Here is a 10,329-nt window from a genome sequence, read left to right as displayed (position 1 = left end):
TAGTGTGAAATAAGAGTCAGGTAAGGAAGCCTTATAGGCGTTTGGGTTTTAATCGAAAAGCCATTGAAAAGCTTTGAATGAGATATTGTGCATCATGGGGTGCCTGGGTGGTTCAGTCAGTTGAGTATCTGACTTTTGATTTTGGCTCAAGTCACGATCTCAGATTTCAACTCTGTCATCGCCATCTGTGTGGATGGGACCTTCCACAAATATGTCTTCACTCTTGATGGAAACTGCAACACAGAGGCTTTTGATGTGTACCTTGACATCTGTGATGATGATGACTTTTAAGGACACTGTGGAATGGAGCTCTGTGTCAGGCTCCACACCATGGAGACTGCTTAAGAGTCTCTCTCTGTACCTCTTCCTCTGTTCCTCCCCCCACAACCTCCATGCACACACACGCTATCTCTAAAAAAAAAAAAAAAAAAAAGACACTGTGCATGTGTTTTGTGCATGAAAAATGGAGAAAGAAGTAGAAGGCAAGAGTGAAAACAGTAAGACCAACAGTAACTTTGATGAGAAACAGAAGAAGGATTCAGGTGGTAGCAGTGGAAAAGAAAGAAGTGGACAGATTTTGTTATATTTCTCAGTAGGTTACTGATGGACAAGACATTGGCTTCAACTAGAGGATGAATGCTGAGACCATTTACAAAAATGAAAAAGACTATAGGAACAGCAGATTTTTTTTGTATATTTTTTTTTATTGGAGTTCAATTTGCCAACATATAGTATAACAACCAGTGCTCATCCCGTCAAGTGCCCCCCTCAGTGCCCGTCACCCAGTCATTCCCCGCCCACCTCCCTTTCCACTACCCCTTGTTTGTTTATGGGAACAACAGATTTTGAGGTAAAACTCAAAAGATCTATTTGTCCCAGTCAGGTTGGAGAGGCCTACTAGACATCCAAAGACTATGTTATGTAGACATTTGGAAATGAGCCCAGAATTTCAGGTAGAGATCAAGTTTGCAAGTCACAAGTGTAAACTGGCAGGACATGGATGTGGTTCAGTGTAATCTTTCATTAAACTCCTTTCATTAAGGTGTCAAAGGATAAAATGAATGAGTAGTTGTACAGAGAGTAAAGAACACTAACTCAGCCTCGTAAAACCAGAACTGTTTGTCACTCAACAAGTCACTTCTTTGTGAAATGGAGTTAGTGGTGATATCTACCAAGAAAGATTGTTTTAGAACCAAAGGAGCCAACATTTGCAAAAGCACCAATAGAGTATACAGCACAACCTAGGCCTCTTTCAGCAAATGGCTGTCTGCTCTATTCAATCTGAAAAGCTTTCTAGAAAAATGCAAAAAAAAAAAAAAAAAAAAAATTCAGGGACCACCCTCGGAAGGAGTCTACTCCATGCCTCACAGGCCCTTTTGTTGACAGCTTTGGTGAAGGCAAATCAACACTGTGCGGAGCCCTCACTTGAATCCTAAATCAGCTGCTTCTGAGGGAGAGGGGAACCCAGCAATGAATTTCTTGACAGCCATGCTATTTATCAGCTGATATGTATTTTTCACAGATTATTAGACTTGAGCCAAGGAAGCAACAGTAAAAATGCATTCTACAAATATTATTATTGCTTCTAAGTGGAGTTTTGTTTTAGTTTTCTCTCTCTTTCTCCCTCTCTCTCTCTCTCTCTCTCTCTCTTTTTCTTTAGGAAAGTGCCTGCATGGAGCTTATTTTGGGGGCTGGATTGAGCTGTTTTCCTGGCTGCACTCCAGGGAGCTTCATAGCAAAGGTTGCTCAAGCTGCAGATAGTGGTTTTGTGGGCTATTTGTTGCTGCTTTTAAGTGCCCAAAAGACCTCTCATTCCCACGTCTTCCTAGTTCAAAAAGGAGGTGCAGGACTCCTGACCACTAACAATGAGTGTAGATCCTCTGAAATCAAAGGGTTGAGGAGGGAAGGGGGAAGGGCTACTACTGAAGTCCATGGTCATCTGCTCCCTTCTCATGACAGTGGCAATTCTGCACTGGACTTGCTCCAGGATCCTGGTGGGAAAATCTGTAGACGAACTACCACAGCAAACAGCACCCTTGGGGAATGTTCCTGTGGTGTTTCTGTCATAAAGGGGCCATTTGCGCTCAAGAGGTTTCCACAGAGGACACTAACCCAGCATGGTGTGTCATGAAGGGGGCACAGGGCACGGGCCTGCTGTGAACCGTCTAAGCCTTCCACACAGGAGGTGGAGGCAGGGCTGTCGCCCAAGGCCAGGCAACCACAGGCCTGGACAGTCTGCAAACAGAGGCTGTTCAATGGCCAGCTCAACTGGGTACTTAATTCTGGGGGAATAAATTAAGCCTTCACCTGTCACAGACATGGCTTCTCCTGGAAGCACCAGCACCAAACCCCCACTCTGAATTTTCTGGGAACATAATAATCTCCCAGAGATTCTGTCCACATGGAGAATGCTTTCCTCTGAGATCTTTAGGAATGAGTCAGGTTAGGCCAGAAGGTGGGCGTCTCCTACTGGCAGCAAGTGGGGAAATAAGGAATAGGCAGGAAATTCAGGAGCCTAACCAGAGCCAAGAGTTCTATGAGTTTTATCCTAATAAAGCATGCCCCTTTCAAGTGCTCCTGCTTTTGCCAATGTTTCATAAAGAATGCAGAATTACTGCTCAGGTAATCCCATGAAGGCTAGAGGTCCTGATACATTCACAAACAGGAAGGGAAGGAATTCCTCACCTTACATTTTCACACTTTGAGTTGCCCTAGGGTGAACCTCCCTGACTACAGGGATATCTGTCAGGCACCAAGGTAAAACGGGAAGGGGGAGAAATCCATTGTGGAACTGAATCTGACTCTGGATTTCTCTGAGCAAACTTCATTCAGTTATTCAACAGATATAGATTGAGCTTCTTGCAAGTGCCAGAGATTTCCTAGAGGCAGCAATCCGGAGGCAAACTGCTTTCTGGGTTCATGCATTAATGGAGCACACAGTAAGTACACCTCCCTGAGCCTCAGTTCTCTTGTTGATGGAGTGAGGGTAACAGCAACGGCATGGAAACACTGTAAATGACCAGCAGCGTATGAGTGCATCACGGGGTTATGATATAAGCTTGAGAATTCTATACAGCAGTGCAAACATATGAACTAGAACTACATTTGTCAATATGGATGAGTAAGGTAAGTGAAAAAAGCACACTGGAGAAGTATACATTAGTAGGATTATCCATATAAAGTCTTAAAATGTGCAAAACAATAATATATTGTGGATACACCTCTTTGTAACAAAATCAAGAATTTATGCATGGGAATGGTATGTCAAATTTGGAAGAGGGTCTCTGGACTTATATATTCAGAAAACATAAAAGAGCTCTTGAAAGTTTAGAACATAATAGCAGAAGTTAAAAATTCAATAGAAATATGAGAATAGAGTTAGAGAAAATTTTCAGAAAATATAGCAAAAATCCAGAGATGAAGAACGGAAGTGGGAATATACAAAGTTGGAGGACTCATCTAGGAGATCCAGTAACTGAGTAACAGGAGTTTCCAAAAATAAAATTCTAGAGAAAATTAAGGAAAGGAAATTATTAATAAAATAAAAATCTCTAGAATTGGACTCTGAGTCTTTTGGAGCCATTATTTAGCCCAATTATTTAAAATAGGCTCACATCATAGCATATCCCAGGGAAATGTCAGAATATTGGTATATTTGTCAGGGTAATTAGTGCTGGCTCCAGCAATAGGCAACCTTCAAAAATCTTAGTGTTTTAACAAAACCAAAGTTTGTCACTTTTGCAAAGTGTGATATACTTTAGGTTGTCCAACTCTACCTTGTAAATATATCACCTGGATCAAGGGTACACTGAGGTAAGTAGTTGTAGGAGGAGAAAATAAGGTTGGAGAAGGTACACTGGCTTGTAACTTCTTAGCTTGGAGGGGACATGTGTCACTTCTGCTCTTACACCACTGGCCAGAACTAGTCACATGGTCCTAATCTAATCCAGCTAGGCTTGGAAACCTAGGAAAGGGCATGTAATACTTAAATGTTTTGCATATCAATATTTGGAAACAAAAAGAAGATCTTTATAAGTGGTCAATGACACAAGATCAAGAAGCAAAATGGCTTTGTATTTCTTTTTTTTTTTTTAAGATTTTATTTATTTATTCATGAGAGACACACAGAGAGAGAGAGAGGCAGAGACACAGGCAGAGGGAGAAGCAGGCTCCATGCAGGGAACCTAACATGGGACTTGATCTCGGGTCTCCAGAATCAGGCCCTGGGCTGAAGGCAACGCTAAACTGCTGAGCCACCCAGGCTGCCCGGCTTTGTATTTCTCAAAACCAATACTGGAAATCAGAAGACAGTGGAGTGAAGCTTTCAAATATTTCAAAGTGATTTATTTTTTTTTATTTACTTATTTATTTATTCATGATAATCACAGAAAGAGAGAGAGAGAGAGAGAGAGAGGCAGCGACACAGGCAGAGGGAGAAGCAGGCTCCATGCAGGGAGCCCGATGTGGGATTCGATCCCGGGTCTCCAGGATCGCTCCCTGGGCCAAAGGCAGGCGCCAAACCGCTGCGCCACCCAGGGATCCCTTCAAAGTGATTTATAACTTAGAATTCTATACCTAACCAAACTATCAATCAAGGGTTAGTGTAGAATAAAGCCCTTGCAGACAAGATCTCTACCAATTTGCTTTCCATATACACCTTATTTGGAAGCACCCAGAGAATGTACTCCATTATACTGAGAGAGAAAACTAAGCAGAAGAAAGATAAGGAACAGGACATAGGAGATCTAACACAGGAGAAAGGTGAAAATAATTCTCAGTACTAACGTGGGGGAGATCCTATGATAAAAGTGGGGCACCCAGCATTCAAGGAAAACAGAAGCAAGTGGGAAGACTCCAGGAGAGGCTTCTTCAAGACAATGCAATTGACAGACTACATGAAGTATCTGAATATATTGAGAGAAAAGTTGGCAATGAATTTGTTGCATTAATCATAGGTACTTAGGAAATAAAGAAAACAGGAAAAAAGAAAATTGTTAAATCCAGAGAAAACAAAAAGTTGCTCATGGAAGGAATTTAATTATAGCTTACTACACAGCTCAGCTGTGAATGTGCCCTGAGCATGTTAGAATGAAGGGGTGGGAAGAATGCATGTGGGAAGGTGGAGTGGGATGGAAGAAAGAGAGCCAAACTTCATCTTTTACTGTGGGAAATTAACAGATAATTCCTAAAACAAGCAAACAAAAACAAAGTAGCAAGCACGTTATTAAGAGGTAAGAGGCCAAAACCAAAAGAACAAGACAGAGGAACCAGCAAGTGGTTGCTTATGGGAAGGAAGAAATGGTGGTGAGGAGGCTGGGGACCACTGTTTGACTTAATAAACTTTATTGGTAGTTGACTTTTCAAATTATGTGCTCATATAATGTTGTTAAAAATAAAAAGTTAAAAAAAAAAACAAGTTCTAGACTGATAGATATAGCCTGATACAATTTCTATGAATGCCACCACACTATATTTTATAGGCACATACAATGTGTGTTAATGACTGGAGAGAGAGTCTAGGATATCCACCAAACTGGAAACCATTGTTCCTGGGGAGGTTAGCCTCTCATTTAAAGCTATGTATAATGTTTGATAGAGAATTTGGCTTTATTACCATAAAAATGTATTCATATGTTATCTCTGAAATTAAATGTAAATTAAAAACAAAATTTTATTATTTACAAAAGGCAAAAAAGTATTTTAAGTCTGGAATGTAATAGTCTAATTAAAAAGCCCCATTTTGAACCTACTTCACTTTTTCAGAGCTGATGGTGAAATTGTCAACAGGGAGAGTCAGACTGAGCAAAAGGGCAACCATGAGAGGGAGTAATAGAAGTGTTAATGGGGAAGTGGGACAACACAGGAAACTTGCACTGAACCTCATCACTATGTGTACCTGTGTGGCACTAGTTCAGTCCAAAGCCCACAGAGAGATCTACACATTTTCTTTCTTTTTTCCCTCCATCCATTCTTCACTATCCTATTCATTCAATATCCATCTTCATTCATCATCCTTTCACCATCCACTTGCCATCCACCAGTCTTCCTCCACCTAAACATTAAACCATTCATTTACCATACACCCCTCACTACCTACCACCCAACTCCCATCTCTCTACCATCTACTCATGCACCATTCACCTTTCATACATCCATTTTCCATGATGTAGCTATCTATCATTTCATTACCAGTCATCCATCACCGAATCCTGTACCCACCACCCACCTTCCATTTGCACTTTCACAGGACACAACCCATTACTCATCAATCTAACAATCATCCATTTATTTGCCGTGTACTTCCTATTCATGCATCATCCAGCCACCACTTACTTGCCCACCACTTTCAGTTAGAAAGTCTGTTCAGGAGGAAGCTGATTGTTATTATCCTCATGTCCCAGGGAGTGAGGGAAAGCTGAGATATAGAGGGTGGGTGAAGGAGCTGCTTGGTGTCATGCACTGAATCAGGAAGGGTGCCAAGTGGCCCAGGAGTTACTTCCCAGGTAAAATTTCTCAAATGGTAAATACTCAGGCAACAGGACCTGGATTTGAATTCTGAGTCTCCATCTTATGGTCATGTAAGGTCTGCAAGTTCCTCAACTTCAATGAGCTCCAGTGACCTCTCTTAAAATGGTAATAATGCATGTAAAATCCTCAGTGATGATGTATCACATGCCTGGCATGTAGTAAGCACTCAGTAAATGTTGATAATAATAATTATCAGTACAAATCAGTAAGTCAAGTCTTTTATCTAGCCTTCCTCAGAAATTAAATGGCATGTTCTAAATTAGTCTTTTTTTTTTAATTTTTTTATTTATTTATGATAGTCACAGAGAGAGAGAGAGGCAGAGACACAGGCAGAGGGAGAAGCAGGCCCCATGCACCGGGAGCCCGACATGGGATTCGATCCTGGGTCTCCAGGATCACGCCCTGGGCCAAAGGCAGGCGCCAAACCGCTGCGCCACCCAGGGATCCCTAAATGGCATGTTCTATACCCAAATAAGTATGCCTACAATTATTTGCTGTTTGGGTTCTCTATACGACTGTAGAATTGACCAATAATAGGGTTAAAAATTAATTATTCTTATGAGTACAATGTAGCATTCAATTCTTTTATTTCTATATATTTCAAACCAAAGGTTTAAATAATAAAACAAACACCCATGAACCTATTTTTTAAAGATTTTATTTATTTATTCATAAGAGACACACAATGAGAGGGAGAGACATGAACAGAGGAAGAAGCAGGCTCCCTGCAGGGAGCCTGATGCGGGACTCAATCCTAGGACCCTGGGATCACGACCTGAGCCAAAGGCAGACACTCAACCACTGAGCCACCCAGGTGCCCATGGACACACCCATGGACCTATTAGCTCATTGAAAAGATAAAACATTTTAGGTTCAGTGAAAACTCCTGAGTGTACCTTCTGATAAACTCCTGAGTGTACTTTTCAATGCCTTTTCCTCCCCAGAGATTACAGTTTTTCTTTTTTATAAAAATCTTTATTTTAACATTTAAAAGAAGAATCACATGTTCATCCTGACAGTTTTACCAGATTTGGCCATCCAATAAGTTACACACACACGTAGCTACTTGGAAGGTTATTGCATGCGTCTTTCACTGATGGAGTCACGGCGAGGTGGCCACTCTCCCTGCAGTAGGACCCGGAGTGGGTCCTCCACAAGGAGGCCTGACTCGAAACAGGCTGTGGGGAGGTCCAGGTGATCCTCACCTCCAAATTGTGAAACTAGTGACACTGCCACAATTCCTGTGGCTACACTTTCACTCCTGAGCGTACTGTTCACTTAAGTAGACTCAGAGGGGGGAGGACGAGGCGCCACCTGCGCAGTAGGCCTTTCTCTGCAGCTCCCTCCCTCACGGGAAGGCCGTCAGCAGTATCAGCAGCCCTGCTTCTCAGATTTCTCCCCCTGCACAATCCTTAAAACTGTTTGCTAGTTGAGTCTTTGCTTTTTTGACTACTTGATGGTTTTGATGAGTTAGCCGTGATCCACAGGTACATCTCTGAGAGTTGGCTTTTGGCTGGGATTATGTTTCAACAGTCTTGAAATGAGATCCCTGGCTCCCTCCAGCACGAAGTCAGGGAATGTGAATTCAACTTGGAGTACAGTAAGTTCAGTCACAAAATGCAGCTTAGAGAAACAGTATGAATATTCAGCTCACAGCCAATGTTAAGGCTGATAAGCATTCTACCAGAAGCAACGGATCATTTCTCATTAGGTCTTACCTGTGATATTCTTTGTAGGTCTCTTGGTATGTGCTTGCCTCAAAAGGAGGCTTCCCAACTAGAAATTCATAGCAAAGAACCCCAAGGCTCCAGAGATCCACCTTCTCATCATGCATTTGGCCTTCAATCATCTCTGGGGGCAAGTAATCCGGGGTACCACATAGGGTTCTCCTGGAGGATGGAGCATGTACTGACTACCCAAAATTTGCAATCTTAAGCTTTCCAGCTGATCCAAGGAGTAGGTTCTCTGGCTTAATGTCTCTGTGAATTACTCTCTTTGAGTGACAGTAAGACAGGGCATCTGCCAACTCTGTGATATAAGTAGCAGTTCTCTGCTCATCATACTTTGACAGTTTCTGAAGTTCTCTGTAGACAGCTCCAAGAGGTGCATATTCTAGAATTAGGTAAACTCTGGTGGCATCATGGAAATAGCCATACAGCCAAAGAATATTTGGATGCTTAAGGTGGGACTGTATTTCTACTTCTCTTCTCAGCTGATGCTCAACTCCTGCTTTCTCCAGTTCAGCTTTAAATAATACTTTAATAGCCAGGATAAACTTGCTTTGTTTTTCTCTTGCCAAGTAAACATTACCAAACTTTCCTTTACCCAGTGGACGGCCAATTTCAAAATCTTCCAAAGCCCATTGCCCTTTTTTTTTTTTTTTTTTTGATTCTTCATTTTTCTGTTTTGTTGCCAGTTCCATTTCAGAATTATTTCCAGGGGCTGATGACGAGGGGTGCTCACTCTTTTGGGTATTATTCAGTGTCCTAGAGACTAGAGACAGGACGAGGGACACCAATTGCCTGCAATTGCTTCTGCTTCAGATTCTGAGCCGGTTTATGGCTGGAGACGAGCTTTTGTGTTTGTGGAGGAACTCGCTGGGAAGAATTTGAAGGACACAAGACCCGCTGGGCCTGGCCACTATTTGCAGGTAACGGATTCTGTGAAGGAACTTGCTGTGCCACCAGAACACATTTTGGACCATCACCAAGTGCAATTGTAGTCTTAACAGGCCCTGCAATGCAGTTTTCTTTAGATTTGTCCATCATGCCCATCGGCTCCTGCCTCCGACCCAAGCTGCCAAGTCCTCCAGAGAGCTCATGATAATAGTTTTTCTAAATTTGATATATCATTCCCATGCATAAATTCTTGATTTTGTTACAAAGAGATGTATCCACAATATATTATTGTTTTGCGCATTTTAAGACTTTATATGGATAATCCTACCAATGTATACTTCTCCAGTGTGCTTTTTTCACTTACCTTACTCATCCATATTGACAAATGCAGTTCTAGTTCATATGTTTGCACTGCTGTATAGAATTCTCAAGCTTATATCATAACCCCGTGATGCACTCATACGCTGCTGGTCATTTACAGTGTTTCCATGCCGTTGCTGTTACCCTCACTCCATCAACAGGAGAACTGAGGCTCAGGGAGGTGTACTTACTGTGTGCTCCATTAACGCATGAACCCAGAAAGCAGTTTGCCTCCGGATTGCTGCCTCTAGGAAATCTCTGGCACTTGCAAGAAGTTCAATCTATATCTGTTGAATAACTGAATGAGGTTTTCTCAGAGAAATCCAATCAGATTCAGTTCCACAGTGGATTTCTCCCCCTTTCTGTTTTACCCTGGTGCCTGACATATATTCCCTGTGGTCAGGGAGGCCCACTCAGGGCAACACACTCTGTGGAAATGTAAGATGGGAAATGCTGAATGAGGACTTAAAAAACTTGTTCAATTCATGAACAAAGTAGGAATTTAAAGAAAGAGATAAAATACTGAAAAGTACACAACAGAAATCATAGAGGTAAATAATATAATAACTGAAAGGAAAATTCAGTAGAGGAATTTAACAAGAGATTAGATCAAGCAGAAGAATCAGCAAACTCAAAGACAAGGCATTAGAAGTCATCCAATCAAAGAAACAAATGAAAAAGAGTAAAGATAGTTTAAAGGACTTCTAGAACACTAATGTATGCATTGTAGAGGTCTCAAAAGGAGAAGAGAAAGAAATGAGTAGAAGCTTATTCAAAGAAATGGCTAAAAACTTCTCTAATCTGGGGATAGAAATAGATATCC

The 10,329-nt window shown here is 41.6% G+C and overlaps 1 pseudogene; it reads right to left on the bottom strand.

The window, feature by feature from the left end:
* Positions 1-7,233: 7,233 nt before the first annotated feature.
* Positions 7,234-9,746, bottom strand: LOC100688064 (annotated as a pseudogene).
* Positions 9,747-10,329: the final 583 nt, after the last annotated feature.

The sequence above is a fragment of the Canis lupus genome, chromosome 17 (genome assembly GCF_011100685.1).
Source record: "Canis lupus familiaris isolate Mischka breed German Shepherd chromosome 17, alternate assembly UU_Cfam_GSD_1.0, whole genome shotgun sequence".
Classification (NCBI taxonomy): Eukaryota; Metazoa; Chordata; class Mammalia; order Carnivora; family Canidae; genus Canis; species Canis lupus.
This window is presented reverse-complemented; position numbering and strand designations above follow the sequence as displayed.